Source organism: Malurus melanocephalus, unplaced genomic scaffold (assembly GCF_030028575.1).
Source record: "Malurus melanocephalus ecotype Western Australia unplaced genomic scaffold, MMel_1.1 scaffold_2, whole genome shotgun sequence".
In the NCBI taxonomy this organism is placed as follows: Eukaryota; Metazoa; Chordata; class Aves; order Passeriformes; family Maluridae; genus Malurus; species Malurus melanocephalus.
In genome coordinates this window covers 160,280-183,689 of record NW_026623234.1, presented here as the reverse complement: position 1 = coordinate 183,689, position 23,410 = coordinate 160,280, and the positions used below count along the sequence as shown (strand labels likewise).

The following is a 23,410-nucleotide window of genomic DNA, read 5'->3' as shown; positions in this document are numbered from 1 at the left end:
AAACAGGGTGATGAGGAATGATTAATGGTAGGAGCTAAGGAAGTAAACAGTCACACAAGTAAGAATAATAGTTAACTCAATTTTTGCATGGATTTCTGGCTGATTTTGAGACCTTTTGTATTTTATATATCCCTAAAGTACCACCATTGTTTTTCTTCTGAAAGGTAAGTGTCATAGATTTTTAATTTCCAAAGCAAATACTGTATTTTAAGGGTAATCATGTGGGCATCATAATAGAATATGCTACATGGCTTATGTCACTGACTGATTTTCAAAGGGAAGAAATGTGTGTTTTTGTAAATTACTTATGGAGAATAAGTATGTAAATATATGGTCAAGATAATACCTGTGTGAGAATACAGCTGACCAGAGACTAAAACAAATTMAACAAATTAAACCAAAACAATTAAAACTGATTTTGTTGCAATACACCTTACTGACACTGGTTGTCTCTTCTACAAGACCCCCACATCATGTATTTGCTTTCTTAAAATAAATTCAGACTGTCTTAAGAAACAAAGTTCTCTTAATTTAGTTGACTGTAGATTAGAAAGGACAGTTGTCCCCACTTCTCAGAGTGTATGTCTATTACAGAAAATGCACTATTTTAATGTTCAGAAGTCCTTTTCTGTTTTTTTATTAAGAAATGCATTAAGTTATGCTCATTTGATTTTATGACACTGTCCTTTACATTAAAAGTTTCCTGTGTCTTTCTAATTTTAAAAAGCCAATACATTTATAGACTGTAATTGTATCTTCTCGTAACCTTGATTTTTCTAGAGTGAATGAGCCAGGCATTTTCCAATTCCTCTTATGATTGGATTTTGTTCTTTTGATGATGATCCTGTTATCTTCTACAGCTTGAATTAGTATTCCTTGAGCATGGATTGTGATCTATGGAAGTCCAGATTAGGTTTTATGCACTTGCATTGCAAGTGAAAAAATACCAGCTGGTTCATTATGGTCATGTTCTCTTGTCCAGTAACTTCTAGTAACATTAAACTTTTCACCTTAGTCCTTCCATATACAGTTTATAAGATTGCACTATTTAATGCAAATCCTTTYTACACAGGGAATGAAAGACCTTGGATGTACCCATAAATATCATCCTGTTTCTTTTCTCCATTTTCAGATACTTGAATAAAGACAGGTAAAATAATCAGACTCTATAAGCATAAAAAAACCCAGGTATTTTCTTGTTTAAAATATTTGTCAGGGTAGGGATGGATAATATACCTTCAGTCAAACKACATTGCATTGTATTACATTTTGCATGTATCTGCATCTTGGATTACTTTTACCTTATTTTTCTCTGGAAAATCCCTGACCTGCAGTTCTTGAGAGCATTGCTCCCAGTTCTTTAGAGTAGCTTTAATTATATGTGCATGTATGTATATATACACACATAGATATATGTATATATACATAGATATATGTATATATGATATATATATATATATATATGTCTGTGTTAATAAATTGTATAAAAATCTTTGATTTTCCTTCTTTTTTGTCCTTTTTATTTCCATGAGACTTTGGCTTTTGCTGTGTTCAAATGAGAAGTCATAGCAATTATCACAAAAGAAAGTTATTGTTTTCCAACTGAATCTACTTAAATTCCTAAAAAGCCTGGATTAAGAGGGTAGAATAATCTTCTTTCTTGGCGTCAAATGATAAAGCTCCTTGTATGGACATCCAGACTGCACAGCCCAGCCACTTCAATGCCAAATATCCCTGACATTCACATGCCTGATTAATGGGCTCTATGCAAGGAAGCAATGTATAGTTAAATTTTTTATCTATGGGACTATCTTGCTTTCCACTGTTGTAAACACATCTCCAAACTTGTTTTTTTTTCAATACTGCAGTGATTTAAAGATCATGCCACTGTATTATTGATTGTTATGGATTTTTTTTTAAAATAATAAAACTGGCTGCTTTTATTTTCTTTCAAGAGTTGCTATGTTTTAATACAGTTCATAAAATTTCTAATGTCCTGCCAAAGTTAACCTTAAGGTTAATTCAAGTTTTCTTAAACAGGAAAAAAGTAATCTTTGTCTCCTTTTCAGTCTAGTCTCTGAATGTGTATGTAATATTTTCTTGATTTGCTTCTTGCATCCAACTCACTGATTTATTCTTCTTTTGTTTTCCTTCTTATGCAATGTATGTATTTAGAAAAGTCATATGCAACTGGTGTATCATCGGTTATATAATACTCATGGGACCTTACRATATTTGCAAGTATAAATTGGGACCAAAAGTCCACTGTGGATTTGCTGACTTCTTCTGAATTTAATTAARAGGTGAAGAGGGGTGAATAATATTAATTATTACATTAAGGTATTTTAATATTTTGCAAAGTAGAGATGTTTTTCTGATGAGTGGCATATTTTCACATTATCTGTGGACAGAAGGGCAAAGAAACTACTGTGATCAGAAGTGACATATGATCCTTGATCTGTGGCCATCTGGACATATATGTGAATAATGGGCAATATGAAGCAGCAAAGAGAGATGATAGAGAGATTATTTTTATCAAGTCTATCTTTTTATCTGTCTATCCACTTAGTTGCAGAGGTTGAACCTCACTGAGATTGTCAACAAAGCCATTATTCCACTCATGGGTCAATGTGTGTTYATTTTTCTGCTGATTGCTGCAGGGATCGATGCACCATACGCTGATCTTTCCTCAGGTTCATTTTCCCAAGGGCAGTTATGTGTAATCCTCATGCTGTGGTTTAAGCTCAGCCAGCAGCAGAGCACACAAAGCTGCTCACTCACTGCCTCACCCACCAYTCTGCATGAGACGGGAAGAGAATGGCGACAGTGAAAATATTTGTGGGTTGACACAGACAGTTTAATAGATAAAGCAAAAATCRTCTTGTAAGTAAACCAAGAGAAGGAATTCATTCACCTCTGCCCAGGGTTCTATCGTGCACAAAGCTTACTTGGGAAGACAAATGCAGTCACTGTGATCATGTTCCCTACCCAGCCCCTTCCCTCACATGCTGAGCATGRTGCCATATGGGRTGGAATGGCCCTTTGATCAGCTGGGCTCAGCTGTCCTGTGCTCCCTCACAACTTCTTGTATACACCCAGCTGGTGGTGTTGGGATGAGGAGCAGAAAAGTCCTTGACTATGTAAGCACTGCTCAGCAGTAACGAAAACATCCCTGTGTCACCAAAACTCTGTCCAGCACAAATCCAAATACAGCCCCAGCACACTTCAGTTCATCTGTGTCGTAATAATAAGTCATCACTTATGATTAATAGGTTGCAAGCTGTTGAAATAATAATTCACACATGGGGAAAATCAAGGAAAGAGGAGTGATAAAAACTTTCATGCCTTCTTTATGAAACTATTGTAGTAGATGCTTTGGTTTGTGTGCTAATTTTTGTTTCATTTTTACTGGTCTGGTAACTTTATTTTTTTTTGTAGTTTGTTAAATGAGGTCACATATGTGTTTTCACACACTTAGAGAAGAGGTTCTCTTCATAGATGAATCTAGGAACATATGGAAGAAACAATAAATCAGTAGGTTCTCAGGAAAAAAAGCCAAATTTTTTCCATTTACCTTAGTATGGATCCTACAGGCATGCCTTAATTGCTGAAATAAATAAATACTGCTAAAAGAAGCCAACTTAGGTCTTTCACCAAATGTGTTTGCTRTTATTTTATGATGTGAAAAATGTCTTTTAATTGAAATTAATCTCTGGAGCACAAAATGACCTAAGGTAGTATTTGCAAGAATTGCCTTCATATACCATTCTGAGTTGTATACAATAAAATAAATCAAACTATACTGAACATAAACAGAACCACATGACAACTCTCCATATAATGCTGCCTGTGAAAGACTCAGAGCAGATAAGATATATTGGGTCTACGCAGTAAAAGACCTCTGTTTGGATCAAAGGTTTTTGAGAAAATTGGCATTCAGAYGGATGTTTGCTTGATCAATGCTATTTCCAGTACATATCAATAACTAAATCAGTAAATCTGCAAAGAACAATAAGAGATAAATATTTCTGTAAAAGTTTAGGTTGCAGGTTTTCAGAAGTTTAAATGTTTGCTTGCATGTTGCTTGTTTCGTTTTTCATTTCAGTCATATTTAAATAATAATCATGGCATGGTTTATTTTTACTTTCTCAGAGATAATACCTTGTCTTACATTGCTAGAAAGACATTATCTTACATTCAAAGAACCTTGTCTTACATTCATAAACTGCAGAATGTGTATCAGCTTGTCTTTAATTCTAAGCACACAGTAAGGAAGGGGTAATAAGATACTTCTTACAATATCATCCTACTATGAGGCTCAAATTCTGTTTCCAAGATATTTGTAAAATATAATACCAATTCCATAAACTCAGTCTAATCTGATTGTAGGATGTTGCTTATTTATATAGCAATTATCTATATCCATATATTTATGGGAATAGGAGAGTTCTATTTACATTAATTAGGTAYGGACTAAGGTTTTTAGATGTCTGTGAATTCTAGGTGTCTACAAATAAATTCTGTGATTTAATTTTTTCAGTGCTGATGGATAAACACGAAGCATTTTTTTTAAAGCAACATAAATATAATTTTTTTTTTTTCTGGTTTTTCAACCTTTACTTATCGGATTAAAGATAAATGCTCTCCTGTCTTGATAAATTAAATCATTGGAATTTGCCAGTCATGGTGCAGAAAATAGTTTCAGTATCTGCATACATGAATACTAACTATGATATGGCTATTCCCCATGTCCAGAAGTTGCTTTTCCTCTTAGAGGTAAGGAAATTCTATATTGAATTTCCTAACTAAATARCATCTGTCAAATAGTGCATGAAGATGACTGAAGTCCAGATATAATTTGTACTGAAGCTCTGTAATGATTCATARCTTCAGTTCTTTCAGTGTAAGCCCCAGTGTAGACATTCATGTTCCAGAATGTGTCATGTCTTGATTTAGTTTAAGCCAGCTAAAAATGACTTAAATCAGTATARTGCTGTGTTAAAGTTAGGAATGTTTACATAGAGGCTTAAAATATCAGTAGTATTTACATTGAAATTTCATGCAAACTAAATATATAAGGCATCATTTAAAAGCTTTACCAACTTTTTACCAATAAAAGCTTCCACTGCACTGTCCCATTTCCCAGTCTATCTCCAAACTATCTCATCTCAAGCTGTTTCTGTTACATTTAGGAGTTGAAGGGACACATTTGAACATGATGTGAGAAGACTTTCCTCTCAGGAAACCTTTTGTGCCTGGGAGAGGGCACTCTGAATCAGCTGGTGGTGCTCCTTCCTGGTTTTTTTTTTTTTTTTTTTTTTTTTTTTTTTTTTTTTTTTTTTTTTTTTTTTTTTTTTTTTTTTTTACTGAGCAGCTTCCTTTGCAAGGATGAGGGGGAGGCTTTCCTCCTGTTATCTTTTGGAAGCACATGCATCCTGGACTGTGATTGAGTATCCCTATAATTAAGTAGAGCTATTTTTACCGTGTTTTGCAGCGTATGGAATATTCCATACCTGCGTGAGATGGGTATAAACTTTTCTATAGTGATTTGCTTGCCATGTGTCTTGTGTGGCATTAATTCTGCACAGGTGTTACTGACTCCATCCAAAGCCAGACACCAGGGAATGGGCTGAAAAAAGTGGCTCATGGCAGTGAAAGTGATTTTCTTTTGTGTTGCTCACACTTTTTATTTTGTTGGGAATGGAGAAATTGAGAATATTTTATAGAGGAGGGAAATGAAATTATCATTGGGAATGGAGAAATACCCCATCAAAAGAAATCAGGAAGTTTAAAGCAATGAYAGAATAAGAAAATATCTTTATAAAAAGTGCCTAAAGTGTGGCTTATTCCCTATGCAGTGCTAAGGAAATGTTTTATCAATCTCTCTTCAATATTCCATTTCACATGASTGGAAACTATAYCTCCAAAAGCTGTATGGTGGTTCMTGCATGCAAGGAATTTTTCTGTGTGGCACATGAATGTTGTTTAAGAAAGAAAACAATAATCTTAATTTAAAACATTATGGTTGAGTTCTGAGTCAGYTTACTTCACTGAGCGTCCTAGAAGTCTCTCTCAGAATTAGAGTATATAAAACATTTTAATTTATTTTCAYTAGGTGATAAATAATACAAGTAGATTTGCCCATTTTATGTCACATTCTGACTATGCCAACAAGTTATATKATTTACTGCCTTAGTGGGAACAATTAAGTTGCTTCCATAAAATCCCAAGTGTAAATCCAAACAAGACTCCTAGAATGCGGTCTGTTGACTTAATCTATTTGGGAGTCAAAGAATCATCATAAAACAAGGAAATTGCCCTGAATGAAGCACTGAAAATTTACATCCTTGGGGAAATTCTGGATAACTATATGAGCCTGCAGAATGCATTTTTTTTTTTTTCAGAGCATTATGCAAAGGCAAAGAGAATCCAAATATTTCAGTCTTAGTCATCACTCATTAGGGAATAGCAATACCATGATTTTTTTTTTTTTGGAATTTCCATATTTGTAATGTGAAATAWTTTGACCTTGCAGTTTCTGTGAGGGATGAGAAGGACTGTGACAATGAGGCTTTGTTTAAATACAATATGGAGACAGATGAGAGAATTTGTTCTTTCACAACCRTGTAATCTTTGCTGTGGAAATCAAATAATCATATCAGACTGAAAATAGTATTTTTAAAAGAGAAAATGAAATGTAGAGGTATGTACATTGTCAAAYTACTAGAAAGCAGAACCCAATCAGAATTTGAAATTAAAGGGTTGAAAATTATTTTTTAGTTTTGAGACACCAGCAGTTTGCTGAAATATAGCAGAATGTTTTGAGGACAGAATACTGTGCTTCTAGTGGATAAAATATCCGTCTTCTCTTCAGTGGCCATTGTATTGGTGGAACATGATCAGGAAATAGGATTCTGTGATATTAAAGGCAGCATGAGAAACAAACTGATGCTCACTTTTGCACATCCTCAAAACATTGTACATGTCTTTGAAAACTTGGATTTGATGGTCTTCGCAGGTCCTCAAAGTTACTCAGTGATTCCCAAACACAGAATGAAAATTGCTCAGTAATTGATCACAACGTGTAATTGTATTTATACTCCAGGCAGTTCCTCAATTGCMATTATAATATAATACTCGTTTAACAATAAAAGGATTACTGATTACTTCTATTATTACCTTTTTTATTAAAATGTCTGTATCAGGTTATTATAATTTTTATATGCATTTTATAAATAGTTCTATTGTTTAGACATACAAATATAAAGTATACAATGAATTACTACTGTTATTTTACAGATGGAAAACATAGACCAAAAGATAAAATCCTTATGCACAATGTCCATTACCATCTTAGGTGACCCGTTTTAAACATATGACTGAATTAGAAACTTCACCTCTACAATCAGAGTCCCTCTGTCATCTGTACCTGTTCCAAAATCCATTTCCCTGAGTTGTGATGGAAAGCAGAAGAGGAACTGACTGATGCTAGTTACCAGCATGCACAGTGCATGTGTGAGTGTGAACTCTGAGTGGTTGTTGAAATACCTCAACTAACTAACCTCAACTGCTGGAGTTGGATTAAGTGCTAATTGATTCTGTGATTTATTAATAAAGGCAAAACAGATTAAGAAAATTTTTCATTGAAGGAATAAAATAACATTTTATTATGAGGTGGTTGTTGCTTCTGCAATTATAAAATAATTATCACTGTCTCTGTACAAAGAAGAAAAGTATGTGAGCTAGTTTGACATTCCAGTCTGCATTTGGTCCAGTCATCTGCCTTTGCCAAAAGTAGCTCATGTTATCCTTGTGAAGGATAAACTACTGATGGCAAGCAAAATATTTGAGGCTAATTTAAAATCTAGCAATTTGTAATATGTAATAGTAATTTATAAGGTGATATGTAATTCCTGTTTTTTGACAGTGTGGTTCTTATAGTTCTAATGGCACGGTTAGGCCAAATTCTGATCTTCATATAGCACAGGAGAAAAAAATCACTTTCTACAAAGAGGTTTTCAAATGATCCTGATGATTAAGTTTCAGAACAGCTGTAATCTTTTTAGTTTTCCCTTACATAATAGTAAATTAGGCTGTGGTATAATCTGTGACWGTGAATGTGTCTGATGGGTTTTTCTCTCTTGTGTCTATTTTTGTCCCCTGATTGTTCTCATTTAATTTGAAGATGAATTATATATCAGTAGTGTAGGTGTATGCATGAAGCGTTTTTTTTCCTGCTTTAAAGAATAACACTTTTAAACTTTTATATTCTATTTCCTATACATTGTATTAATATATATTTTTGTATATGATTTAGTATGCTTCTATTTTTATTCTTATATTTTTTAAATTTGAGGAAGAATATATTTCTTACATCTGTTCACAAATAAAATTTTTTCCAGTGATAAGAAATTATCAGACCCTCCAGTTAAGTTTTAAATAATGATTTATCTTTTCTAGATACTGAAGGTAATCTTYCTTCTTTACATAGAAAGCAGTCAGCAGAGACTAGCAGCTGACAATAAACRAATTTAATTACAGTTAATTAATAAACCCACTGGATAGCAATAGGCTAATAAAGGCAAGTGATAAAGTGTCTTTGGGATAGAAAATCACTCTTAGGAGAAAACAAGATGGAAATGTTCGAAACACCCCTTTTACTTCCACATGGCCTATTAACTAGATGCATCGTTTTTAGAAGTTCAGAAATAATATAGATGTAGCTGATATGAAACATAAGAGAAACTGCAAATATTACAGTACCTCAAATTAAGCTCATTACTAGTTATAAAGGAATGTTATCATGTTTTGTCCCTGAATTTTCCTTGGCACATTGCCTTCGAACAAGAAGAAACTAGTCTTCTGAAATTSAAGTGATTTTGTGTTTTCTGAGGAAGTATTTGATGTTTGACATGAATTTTTCAGAAATCACGCGTCTGAGTGCTGTTGATTAATTAGGGATCACCCTATTTACTACCAGATGTTTTTTACTTTGAAGGAGAAATTACATTTCCAGGTATTTAAATAGCTATATTGTGTAAAATAACATAGTACACACCTGCCTTATTGTTTTCCTCAGCAGAGTAACGTAAAGTAGTTCGAGATTAATAAAATAGATAAGTAATCATTAATGACTGTCACACTTATATAAAACTGTAATGGAATCAGAGTGATGAAAAGCTTGTCCTAGGGGATTAAAAAAAAAAACAAAAAACAAAAAACAAAATACTGTTCAGACATGCATCTAGTAGGGAAGGTTTATGTATGTCATGGTAATGATACCTGGCATTTAATTCCTGTCAGGAAGTACCTCTACTGTCAGAGACAATTTGTACACAAAGGATACCCAAGTTCCCTGGTGCTCCCTAGCATTGTATCTTTGGCYTTGTTGAATGTGCAGGTCCTGCCAAATGCTCTAAAATGCTATAAACATTCGATAAAACCCAACCAACAATAAAATAACAAGCTGCATTTCAATGTAAGCAGTTCAGAAAAGGATAATGGTTTTTCTTTGTCATTGAGTTCTGGTGTGAATTGGCCAATATTTTGTTTGGTAAATGGGATAATGACTGTAAYACAGACTACCTATTTTGAGGTATTTCAAGAAAAAGTTCCACATTATTATTAAAATTATTGTTGATTAAGAGTAGCAGAACAGAATATAACCTGCAGTCAAACCCAGATGAATTCTCTTTCATTTTCTTCATTTATAGATTGTATGTTTTAGGTGGCCTGCCTTAGAAATTTCAACTGCTTGCACTTTAGAGGTGTTTTTGTTTCATAATTAATCAAATGTTTTTTTGTTCGTTCTAAAGCACATGATAATCTCATGCTCTGTCAGCATGAGACACACCACACCATGAAATGTTATCTTTTTTCCCCTCAACATACACAGGTTGCCAGAAAAAAAGGAATGTGCAATGGAGATTGTTAATATGGACATATCCTAAGACACAGCATACCTTTTGAGAAAATAAATACACTACACTTTGACAAGAAGGACAATTAACAGTGCCATGAATTACTGAGGACAGGTAAACTGAAAATTGCTTTCCTTCCATTTTTTCATTCATTAACATTGTGTGTCTCCTAAGGCCTACTATTACCTTCTTTGCAAACTGTTCTTGCCTGTTAATTTATAACTTTTCCTATATTCACYCAAGGTTGTATAAGAAAAAAGTGGATAAATGAATGATTGGTGATCAATGTTTATGACAGATCTCAAACTTTTGAGTGGGTAACTACAGGCTCTCCACTGMTAGCAGACACAAATTATAGGGAATGAATTTATTGTGACTCATCTGTGTCAGTCTTGTAGTCGAGTTTGTTTGTGCTTGTGCTTACAGCATAAAGCAAAGCTAAGTATTAATCATTAATTATCCGAAAAGTCTGCGTGCAGTCTAAGGGATTTAGAGTACAGGAAGTGTGGAGCCTTTTAGTGGAACATCAGTGTGTGCTGATGGGAGCACAGTCCTGTATTTTGTATTTGTAGAGTGGAATACTGAATCATGAGAGAAATTCAGGGTACAGCAGATCTTTCAGACAGATTTTTGTTGCATTTTTTGTACATTAGTGATTGTGAAAAGGGAATTCTGATGGGTACCAGCATTGGAACGGGAATTTTAAATTTTCATTTCTATATAATTAAATGGATTTTGTAGGTGAAGAATCAGTTTTGATAGTTTTGATTTTGTGGGGGGGGGGTTTGGCTTTTTTTTTTTTTTTTTTTTTTTTTTTTTTTTTTTTTTTTTTTTTTTTTTTTTTTTTTTTTTTCTGAGACTTTATCCTACAAGCAAGTATGATATAAAGTGAGAATTATTTTGAGTTTTGAGTTCCATAACCATCCAGGGCTTAAAAAAAGCTTTCAAGATTAAAAAATACTACAAACCTAACAAAATTAGGAGTAATTAAAAGAACATGAGGATTTTTTGTTTCAGTGATCTTATTTCCCCCCCAAAGAAACACAATCTATATAAATCAAGGAAGAACACTCTTTTCTTCTAAAGAATAATTTATTTTTTGTTTGTTATTTTCAAATGTGTAGAGAATCATTTTACTTAAGAGCAGTTTTTAGTATCCCTTATAGTAGATTGTTACCATCCTTTGTAATAGCACTAATAAAAATTAATGGGAAATGATGACTGCCATGTTTTGGAGACTGCTGAGAGGTATTTTGAGAAAGTCTTTGGTATGTTGATGCAATACAACTGGGGAACTTGTAATGATAGTGATGAGCTAAATTAGAATATGTTTACACTTGTTGGTATTACTTTAGAGGCAAATTTAAAAAAGAGAGGAAATTTAAATTTTCAAAATAAGTGTAAAAGCGTGATGGATATAGACCTACCTGAATCCATATTTAGTCCTTCTTTGTTGCCCTTGTGGGAAAAAAAAAAAAAAAAAAAAAAAAAAAAAAAGAGTTAAAATCAACATAGCACTATAAGTATTTATTTGATTACTGCCACTTGTTTTTGAGGATTCCTATCTCCAAACTGTTTACCACCTGCAGGGTGGAATTCTGCTCATTTATTTATACATGTCTTAGAGCTTTGGGCTTTTGTTTAGTGGGATTTTTTTGTTTAGGGTTTCATAGACTTGTGTATTGGGTTTGCATGGAGAGGTTTTGGTTGTGGGAGGGCTACAGGGGTGGCTTCTGTGGGACACAGAAATGGGAATTTATGAGAGATTTTTTAATGCAGAAACGTTCAGGTACATTATATGTACTTTAGGAACAATTCCTTTATAAAAGTCTTAACAGCAAAAAGTAACTTTATCCTCTTCAGCTGGTTTCACTTGGGGAATTGCAATGTTGAAAACTTGAAAATTTTCTTATCTGTTGAACAGCAATGGACTTATATAAAATGAATCGCCTTGCTGAAAGACTTGGTCCATCTAAGATTTATTTGCAAAGGAGCAAATCTTTTCAAATATGTCTCAGGAAGCCCTTGGGCTGAGCTATACCTTCTATCACTCAAGGAGATAGAAGTGTCTTAGTAATTTTGCTATTATGGGTCAAATTCTGCATTGCATCTCAAAGCCTAGACAACTAACCTTTTTTGAGGGAAGAGAAGGCAAACCTTCCAAACAATGGCTGTTATAAACCATCAACAGAAGATGCATCAATAGAGACAATTATTTTCAAAATTTCATACTCACATTGGATAATGAATTGGGCCTGCTGAACCTTTGTCCTCTCACATCTTTGTCATCTGCATCAGCAAAATTTCCTTGGAGCTTTTCCCAAGGAAAAAGGATGAGAACCAGTGCACTGTCAGAAAAGCAGATATTACACTTGCAGGTTCTGCTGGCTTTATATACAAAACAGCAATTGAGAATAATGGCTCAATACTTTGCAACTTTGTGACTTTGTAATTCAGATTGTATAGTCCTCAAAGTCCTCTGCTATAAAATAATGAAAAATATTGTCAATATTTGGGCTTTAGAGTGCTCCAGAAGGATCAGACTGACCATGAATGCATTATGCTTGAAGACTGATGCTTGAAAAATCTGTGAAATGGTAACCTTGCAATCGTAAATCCATATGCCCTCAACTTCTTGGAAAATAGTTCTTCCTGTATAAGGTTTTCCAACTGGGTAAACTTCAAAGGAACAGCTATTTTAGTAAAAGCTTCTGTGCTTAGGTGAGAAATGTTACTGGTACTCTTTAGCATCTCATACTTAAAATCAGGAAGGAATTAATTACTGTGCAACCAAGGGGGGAGGGCAAAAAAACCCCACAAAGGACATGAGTCTATTTGCTTTAGCTTTTTGCTTTTAACATTTAGATTTTGAATATTTGATACACTTTTACGTGAACTTATGTGATGTTCAAAAGGAACAGTTATTCCAGAATTGGAAAAAGTGTCTGGAAGTGCTCAGTTAGTCATAGAGGAGTTGACCTACTGTCAGTAGGTAAAGGTATTTTGGAAGATAATATACATTCTTATAGCCAGTAGCTGATGACAACTGCTTYTTACTGTTCATCTCCTGAAAGATGAATCTGCTTTCTGCTTTTGGACTGGCTCACTGCTTCTACGGGCATGTTTCACTGATGTGATCATGGGATTACATTCTCTTGAACTGTCTCTTTCTTAGAGACACTTGAGAGCAGTAAAACTTTATCCTGGTCCATAAGACATCCTATATTCACTGTTAAAACTTTTCCGAGGGGTTTTCTGTCTTTCCAGAGAAACCGTTTGCCACTGAATCAGTGTCTTTCAATATGGTTTGAAAGTTTCTAGAAACCTTGGACTGTATTTGAATTGTAAAGACATGTGAAAGCAGAGGAATTGTGAAATGTTCCAGGGTATTTGAATTTTTAACTTCATATCACCTTAAATTAAAAATGAGCCTATAATAATTATATTTAAAAGATGACAGAAATGTCTCTCAATATGTATAAGTATGTTGGATTAAARCATGTCTTATTAATATTAAAATTATTTTGAAGAGCATAATTAGAGTGATGGAAAATAATATAAACATCGGTATTTTTCATCCAATTTATTTTCTTTATATTGTGTTTTTAATGTATTCAAAGAGGACATTTTCACAAGTGAAAATTTGAGCACAATTCCAGTTGAAATACATGAGAATTATGTTTCTCATTTCCCACAGTGTCTAAAATATTTAGCGTAAATCTGTGAGTATTGTGTCTTCCCTAAGGTATAGGAAGTTTATGGACAGCTCTGTTTCTGATTTAAGATGTGGACTATATTGCCTGGACTGTCCTTGCACTACATTGCCTGTGTTGTGACAATTACTTTGGGACTCAAATGATTRTTTCTCTTCACTCTTCCTGTTGCCATCTCAGTTTTTTATGTGGAGCTATGTCATTACGCTGCTAATTAAACATTGCACTTAGAATCTCCTACAGTCTAAATTTATTGTGGAAGGGCATGACACTGTTATTTTGGAAGACTCCTCTCAAATTTGCATTTGCCTGGAAACAAATGACATTGCTTAGGAAAATGATCAGTACTGCTAAAGCTACTGATTGTACTGATATAAGTTTAGAACTTTTCCAGTTCTTAATAATACCCCATTTCTTTAATCACAGAACCCTCACCACAATTTAGCACCCAAACAAAAAAAAAAAAAACCAATAAAAAGTTAGTCATGTGATTCAACCTAGATATGATAACAGGTGCCATCTTGAAATATATCATAATTAAGTAGCAGATTCATTTTATGATTCTTGTTTCTCTGATTGGTCTGAATATAGATGTTTTGCCATCTGAGATCCTTGATATCAACCCACGTGGATGGAAAACTTATTTCTCTTTCATAGATACGTCTCTTTTAGTTCTTCTATTCCCCCCCCCCCCCCCCCCAAAGCTTCATATTTCCAACTCCGAAAAATTATGAGACACCAAAACTTAGAGATTCAGCAGCAAAAATTTCTCACATCATGGAACAGAGGGTGAAGATTACTGAAATAAAGAATATGAATCTCTGTCGTGGTTTATGAGACAGCATTACAGACTCTGGAGGGGAATTGATGACCAAAGGGAAGGGTATGAGAGAAGATCAAAGCTTCATGACTAAATGCATTATCATAGACATCACCCAAAATGGTATGCAATCAAATGATTAGTTGTAAGGCTAGAAAGGTCTTTTAAAAATATTACCTTCTACCATCTTGATTCACATATCTGGCTTCATGTGTATGATTTCATAAAAATTAAGTACTCTCAAATTACTGATACCAGCAGATCTCTGTATTTTATATAAATTATTATGTGTTTAACTGCAGGTTAGAAGTCCATTTAATTGAAAAAAATAGAAATTAATATGGAAAGAAATGGGCATTATTTTCAGTGAACACTAGAAATACATGTAAAATTGTTTGAGTTGTATATGAGAACCCCCTGAGCAAGGCTGACATATGGCTGGTGATATCCTGTAGGGAAGTGTAGAGTGCAAGGAGGTAATAATAATCCTTCTTAGAAAATAAAGGTCACAAGGGATAGCAAGTGCCAAGAAATCATCAGGGATTTTCTTCGAGCCTACTGGGTCAGTAAAACCTCAGTAGGCTCATGTATTTCTTTAACTGTAAAAAAGAGGATTCAGTTTGGATCTGGGAATRTAAGGGCTTGTGAATGAAGTAGAGAAAAATCTTCTTCCTAGCTCAGAACCAATGGTTGTTTCTTCTAGGAGGACATATTAGTTTTAGGAGGTTATGCATTGGGGCCATTGACCTAATTTCCAGCTCRGTTGATTTCCTGAAAAACCAGTCAGTAGAAGCTAAGGCACTAAGCATTTCAGAAAATCAGTTCTTATATTTTTATATGTGGATAGTGTTGTGGATAATAAAATATATTTCTGTATATTTTGTATACTATGTAAAAGTATATTTCAAATTTTTAAATGTTTAAATTCTGTATTAAGAAGTGATTGATTGAAATAACCAGAAGCTCACTTTTTTCTTCTAGATTATACTCTTCGTGTCACATAAAGAATTATGAAAAATATTTATCTTTTTAATTTATTTTTTAATAAATAAARAGCTTCTGAATGATAGATATTCATATGGCAAAAGTTATTTTTGTCTACAAGTTATCTGTAAGAGTAATAGGCATATATGTAACTTTTAGGACTGTTTTCAGGAGGGAATGGAAATAAAGTCATGTTGTTGATGCAGCTGGGTAAAACACTTAGGCAGAAGAAAGCATGACTCTAGCAGGAGTTAGTGTGGTTATTAACTCTTCTGCACATCAACAAGTTCAGATTTTCAATTATGCCTTTGCCAATCTAATGATTCTTGACCAACTAACTTCTTTTTCTGTTGTAATTGACTTCAGAAATATGCATARAAATTATTGTATAGCCCATGCAGCTATGGAGAGAAATATGAGAATGTTTGGGGTATGCAGAGATTTTTTTTGGGGAAAAAAAGATATTTGAAGACTGTGTGTAATAATGATGTTGGTAAATTATTTGATTTGCCATACTAACCTATATTTGGAATTCAGTTACTGTATTGTGTCTCTCTGTCAAATATCATCTTGTTTGTGCTTGAAAAAAATTTACCCCTACCTTACCAAATACAATAGASTGCTTTTGAAAATGCAACTTCTTTTGTTTTTTAGTGAGAGGTTGCTTCTTGGGAAGTTTTTCTCCCATACAGATTTTCCTCCCAGACCAACCTTTATGTTTTCAATGAATTTGTCACAATGTCTTTATAGCTGACTTCTTCAAAAAGTCTCTTTTGAGACTTTCTTTTCATGGTACATGGAATRTTTTTCTTTTATGTGAAAACTGCTGGCATAGAGRGATCAATTGTTCTCTATATTGTAGYTTCCTGTACTTTGCCACATTGCTGTGTTCTTGTTCCTCAGCATTTACTGTCCAGTTCATCTGTATTTGTAAAAAGGTAGCATGAGGCAGCTCTTATCTGCACCTGCACTACGGGAACAACTTATTACCACGACTGTCAAACCAGAATTACTATTATTGTTCATCATTCATTGCTGATAGAGATTTTTGTATTTCTAATTTTTGTATAAGCTGCATTGTTTTAGGAAATTTGATGTCTTATTGATAGAAAAGCTTCTCAATACCTTAATTCCAAAACTGAATCTGTGAAAATGGTTTAACTTACTTTGACTAATTAATTCACTAAACTGCAGTTTAGCTCTCCAGTAAAACTCACCCATCCATCAGGCTCTGTGATGAATTTTTGCACTATGAGACTCATACATGGAAATTACAGGGATTTTTTTTTTGGATGTAAGGATAACAGAAACAAATTGAATTGAAAAATAACAAATTACTGATTTAAATTCAGTGAAATTTATATACTTGTAAAAATGCTAACCTCTATAGAAATATTTTATTCTTCACTAATCAACTTGTCCTGTTTCCAGATGCCAGATTTTATTCCACTATACTTTTTCTGTCTAAACATTGTGTACAATCTTTCTCAAGATTACTTGAGAAATCCTAAGAATATAGTCTTCTATTTCATGTTAATATCAAAATATAGTGGTCTGTTATACTTTAGTATTATTATTGATCTGTTTCCTCCTATTTCTTGACAAATGAGAGTTAGAGCTCCCTCATTTTGGTTAGGATTCTATGTTAGTAATAGTTGGTGACATTAGATAAGTCTATGTTTCTTTAGCAATTGCATTAATAGGAAATAGGAATTGCATTAATAGGAAATTCTCAGATTCTTGTAGTTCCACAGATTTAGGGCAGAAGAACTTTGGTTTTGTAAAAACATTGGTAAAAATAAATAAGGAAGCTAAAACCATAATGCTTGCTGTAGTGCTTTTTGGATTGCTGCCAATTTGAGAGGGAAAATCACTYATGAGATTATTCCAGCAATTATACAGAGCTATAGATCTAGTAAAGTGCATACCTTATATAACAAAACAATAAAAAAACCAAAATAGCAGAGTGGAGAGAAGAGTGAAGCAAAGTCATTTCACGGTGGTTTTGCAGTGCTGTATTCACTCAAATTTGATCCTATGACATCCAGGTCCTTGCTCTTCGCTGTCTGTCCTTCAAAACAGAAGAGTGTGTGCTGACTTAGTTCAAGCCAGTTTTCTTTAATTGTTATCTTTTTAGTGCTTTGAGGAATTGCCCTCTCATTGAATTAGACTACCTTGAATCCTTTAGCCTCCAGTGATAGAAGGAAATAAAAGACTGACTGTGAARCTGAGTTTAATTACTGTGAGGCCGTGTGCAGTTTTTAACATTAGAACTCCTTTCAGAGTAACAAGCAGGTGGGATCATAAGGAATAAACTCATGCTTTTGTTCAGCTTTTGCATTTGCATTCTYTTTTATATATGTAAACATTTTATAGATGTAAATTAAAGATTGGCCTTATGGAACCTTAACTTAATAAACAACCTGTGCTTCCTAAATGGTTTTACAAAGCAAGATGTTGGTTCATTGCACTTCTCTAAAACTGCAGGATTTACCTTTATCTTTTTTTTTTCTTTTTTATCATAAATGCAGGTTGCATCTCYTATTCAGGGTAAGTTTAGTCCAGTGTCACTATATTTTAATGCAGTTCTTTGACAGTTAAAAGGTTCCTATGTTTAGAATAATAGGGAATCARGGTGTCCTAAAGGAAAAGACAAAGCACGAGAGGAAGATAACAAARCTTCAAGTTTTGCCATGGTGTGGACTGTGGAAATGGCTTTTAGATGTCATATTGTCAAAGTGGATCCAAATGCAAAGAGGAGAGAGTTGAGGGCAGTCACATCTTGKCTGGGGCTGATCGGTTTGCCTGTTCCATTTGTCTAAGGTATCTTCAGTCCTATTCCCATTTCTGTCATTCCAGAGAAAGCATAGAAAGCATCTTCTTAGACCCATTGTTCCTGTGTATAGATAAAAAAAAAAAAAAAGAATGGTGATTTTAGAACCCCCTAGATTCTGTGCACAAGAAAGTGTAATATCTCCCCTCTATTGCTCTGTAGAAAGAGGGAAGGGTGATAAGCTTAGAAGAGGAAATTTACTTTAATACTAATCAATTTATGAAACATTTGTATCACATTAAAACTTTTATGTTATTGTTGGGTTTTTGAAGTGTGGAGAGTAAAACTGTAATACTTTTTTGTACCTTTAGTCTTCTTTGCCTTCGTATACAAGAAAGAGCTTTCATACAGCCACTGTGCTGCTTATTTTGTGGTGGATGATAATGGAGCTTCTGATTACATAAAATATATGCTTTTATTTTATTCTATAAAAAGGATCACAAAATTTCTGATCCTGGTATCACCAGTGCCAAAATCTTCCTGAGAGATATAAGATCTGCATACCTCAGAAAACTGCCATTAGCAGAGTAATTCATAGGTGGGGGACTATAACAACTTCTTAGTTTTGAAAAAATTCTGGAAACTTCTGGCTTTCCTGAAGTCAATAGAATAGGCAGATTWAAGCCATCTGAAAATTTATTCCTTGTATTTTAAAAATTAAAATTATTTRTTGTTGAGGATGTTGACTCAACCATGGTTCCATTGTACAGATGGGGTTGACATCAAATTTCCCAAGACATTTTCTCTTCAGCAAATGCATGGCAAATCTGTTTTGATCTTATTGTGCCCATTTAATCATTATTTTTTGCTGCTGTTGCCAAGAATAGAGCCCATTTTAGTTTGACTGRTGATTTTTCTGAACATCAGTCTGCTTTGCACTGTGCTGAGATCCACCAAACTTATTTCAAATTACAAGTGAGAACATCCCACCCTTTACTCCTCCACATGCTGCTCTTAATATAGGGATTGTATTCACATCAAAGCTGTCAGAATGTTTCTGTGATCTCATTAGCTATACTTATTTCTACCTACAGAATAAATGAATCATCAACTGAAACAGCACTAAAGACCAACTGCTAAAACTCACATGGCTATAAGTATATCCATGCTGAGAAGAGATATCTTCTCGAGTCTGTAGATTCAAGTTGTTAAAATTGCTTGCTCTGCAGACTTTAAAAGGCTTAGGCCATTCTTTAAGATTAATTTGGGTCCAAAGTCTTTAACACAGAAATAAAATTGTTCAATCCATTARCAAGTAGTTTTATAATTTTGTATGACATAGATATAAAAACCCTCTGTGTTTATATAACACTGAAGGAACTAAAACAAAATTATATGTTAATGTTCATGGATTTTTTTTTGTTGTTGCTCTGCTTTTATTTATGTAGTTAAAACGCAGAGACATTTCATTTTACAACTGTATTAGGTAAATTGGATAGGTGGCACAAAACAGAAATTAKCTGAGTTAATTCAGCCAATTTAAATCCTTCTGTATATAAGCATTTGCTATGGGGGGGAAATGAAAACATCTAAAATGAGAAAATGGAGAGAAATTGGACAAAGATAGAAGCCAAGTATTAAATAAATGAGGTAGKCATGTTGGTGATGGATGATAGCAAGTATGAGATCTGCATAGTGAAAAATTAAAACTATTCTGATGTCCAGCTACTGGTTACTACTACTGTTTGAAGATAATTTCAGCAGCTCAAGTGAGATGGGTAAAACAGTCTGTAACAACCAGCAGCCATTTCTAGAAGGGCTGGGCAATACAAGTGTGTCAGCAAGTGGAGGCATGTACCTCTCTGAAAGTTGAGGATTTTGCCTCTTCATGCATGAGAGAGRTAAGTGTAACAAAAAGAGAGAATTCAGACTGGGTTTGTTGGACATGGAACTCTCCTAATTCTGTCTTCTTTCTTTAGTTAAAGGGGATAAAGTTTACAGACTTGACAAAGTGAGCTTTGGTTTTTTGGTTTGTTTTTTTTTTTTTTTTTACAAGTAATATAAAGTAAGGAAAACCAGAAAACACTAAATCTTCTCTCTCTCCTTCATTGAAACATAGATATGCAGTCTAAAGGCATTCTTTGTACAGAATAGCTGCATGTGTCACTGCCACACACAGCTCCTCTGTGCCCCTGCAGAACCAATCTGSTGGAACTGGTGAATGTTTGACCAAAGAAAACAAATCTCACACTGGTGCACAAGCGCACTCATATTCTGAATTTCAGGAGAAACAGCTTTTCCTGGAATAGCTTTGCAGTAGTTTCTGTCTGCATCTGCCTGACTTCAACACAATACATTCATTAGAACTAGGATTAAGAATTCCTACAWATGCAACTGAGAGTTTACCTTTCCAGAATTCAGTGCCATATTTTTTTAGCTATATAAGTTCATACAAATAGAGAAATGAGTTTTGCAAAGAGTCATGTGTACAGCATGGTGTCCTTTGTGATACTGCAGGGAATTTCCCAAACTCTCAGTTTGAGATTTGAGTACATGACATCAAAACTTCAAGTCCTTGCAAGCTTTCAGTTATGTCACCTCATTATCAGATGCTGGAAAACATCTACAGATAATGAGCGGACAACCTTAATTGTTTCCACGTTATGCTGTATTGTTCTGAGGCAAATTTTATAGCTCAAAAGGTAAAATTACTAAGTACTGATGGCTGTGTAACTCCAAAAGGAAAAATTGCTATGTATATTCAAATCATATGAGACAGGGAAACARTGTTTCTCAGGTGAATTGGCTGAACATTATGAAGATTTACAAGAAAAATGATCTTTGAAAATCTGGTATTTCAGTATCATGAGCTCAAGTAAAAATTATCTGATACAGTATAGCTGATCTGGYTGATTCTGTTCACTGCCATTCTGCATATGTGTGTCTAGATCAAGGAACTGAGAATTTCAGTGCAAAGGCTTTGAATGTCCTGCAGTCAGCTTGTGTCCAGTCAGGCTGACTGCATCTACAAACCAGGGAGTAAGGAGTTGGCAGTGGCAGCTTGCCAAAGGCAAATGAAAAAGGCAGCAGCGTGAGCTTCAGGAGAGGAGTCTGTGGGAGGGAGTAGTCCTGTGATAGTCTAATATGTCTATTTTAATCTATTGTTTAATTTATCTCATCTATCTTATCTCTGTATTTTTTGTTTATCTTACTTCTAACTGTTTTACTGTAAGCAGAGAGGCTGCAGTACCCAGAAACTCAGCATGAGAGACAGCCTCAGCCACTATAAATCAGTGTAGTTCCTTTGAAGGTTGAGAATCTGGCCATTAATATCATGTAAAGTTACTGGATTTTGATTTCCAGAAGAGCTGACTGAGCACACACATCTCAGGGTAAAGTAAATGGAAGAGACAGGCTCAGTATCTCTGAAAATCAGGCCYGTGATTTCTAATAGGTCACAGGAATTTATAAAAGCAGGATTAAATTTGGCTGTATTTTACAGCCTGGGAACCCACCACCATTGCCATAATTACAGAGCTTTGTGTGGTAAAGAGATAAAATTCAACTTATGGAGCCATCCTCATTTTGTTTTTTTTTTTTTATTTTCTTTTTGTGTTGGCTTTTTGTGTTCAGTTTTTTATTGTTTCTTTTTTCTTGTTTGTTATTCTAGTTTAATTATGAAAACATGATTGTTTCCAGATATATTTTCTGTGTCATGATCCACCATGTTGTTTACAGATACCAATTTTTAAAAATATATTAATGCATTTCATAAAAAWATAGTGCATTAGGGCAGATGGGAGAGGTTGGGTAATATCTAGGAAATGTTTGGGAAAACTTAGTATAAGCTTTGCTGCAGGAATTTGCTGAAGCTTTAAATACAAATTCTTTTCCAGCAGGGAGTAGGCAAAGGCTAAAAAACTACTTTGGAGYTTATCCCCTTTCTAGTTCAGGCAAGTAGCATTTATAATATCAGGTCCAACTGAATTTTGCCTGTGCTATGATTTGTCCATCCTCGAGGCACGTGCTGCCCAAAAAAAGTGAGAGAATAAGAGCTATTTTCTCCAAGTAATTGTCACAAACATTAGGAGTACTGATCATTCATTCTGCGGATAATGATTAAAAAGAGAGTGCTGTTCTAATATCAGATTTAAAGTTGCACTGTGTAGGTTTGTGTGGATAGAAGAAAAGGAAGCACAGGCCATAAGTCAAAAAGCTGAAGTAATGTAAACTTCTGTTACACTTGACATTTGAGCTTTTCCAGTGAGTTCTTTGTGTAAAAGTCCATTCCTGGGCATTACTGTCACTTCTGCTTTCTCTATGGAACATTAACTCTGTTTTCATTGCTCACATCTAGCAATGACCAGATGAAGCGTGACATATCCAAGCTGATAACCTATGATTTGCTTTCTTTATGTAAAGACATATACACATATTTCAGTACTGGCTTCTTTTGTTAAAATGCTGGTTCTTCCATGTAGAAGGGRAAAAAAAACCAAAAAAACCCAACAAACCCAATTCCCCAATTTTTCTCCTTTTTAATTTTCTTTTCCTTTGCTGATGAAATATTTAAATRTGTGCTTGTGAAATGATACAACTGGTCCATCAGGCTGGATCTTAACAGGCCATGAGGTGCCTCAAGCATCATACCCACTATCTTCTAATCGAGTTGAGTCATCTCTCAGGACTATATTTTGTTTAGGATGAAAAGAATCAGATGAGGAATGTACCTCTGCTCTCTATGTAAGTTCTGTTTTGGAGAGTTGATAGTGAAAGCCTTGCCTTGAGAACTATGACTGACAAACAAGCTGCTCCTCTGACCTTACTTCTGGAGATGCAATTGTAGTCTGAGATACCCACTGAGCCTCTTGCCAAGAGAGGGTTCCTAAATGCTGAGCCCGCTGTGGAGATGAACTGCTCTGCAAAACTGGTCTTGTGGCAGTTTGAAAGGAGCATGCATAGCTCAGCTATGTGCTGTAGACGCAGGGGCTGGGCGACAGGGCAGCTGGAGACTGAATCAACTGAGAAGTTGTTGATCTGGGGCGTAGTGATATCATTTGTTACAGATGCCTACAAGATTTAATTTTAAATTTCTGTTTATCTGTCATTTATTTTATCTTTCTATTTATCTATTATATCAATGTACCTGTGATTAACTCTTACTAACTTTAGGCTGATGTGAGCTAGGGTGCTGGGACAG

The 23,410-nt window shown here is 34.3% G+C and overlaps 1 long non-coding RNA gene across 1 annotated transcript in view; it reads left to right on the top strand.

Annotated features, from left to right (window-relative positions):
- The first annotated feature begins 9,910 nt into the window (after nucleotides 1–9,910).
- The window catches only part of LOC130572447 (uncharacterized), a 145,684-nt gene continuing 132,184 nt past the window's right edge, over nucleotides 9,911–23,410 (top strand). The window contains exon 1 of the long non-coding RNA XR_008965217.1: nucleotides 9,911–10,034. This is a non-coding gene — a long non-coding RNA (uncharacterized LOC130572447). The remainder of the gene's footprint in view (nucleotides 10,035–23,410) is intronic.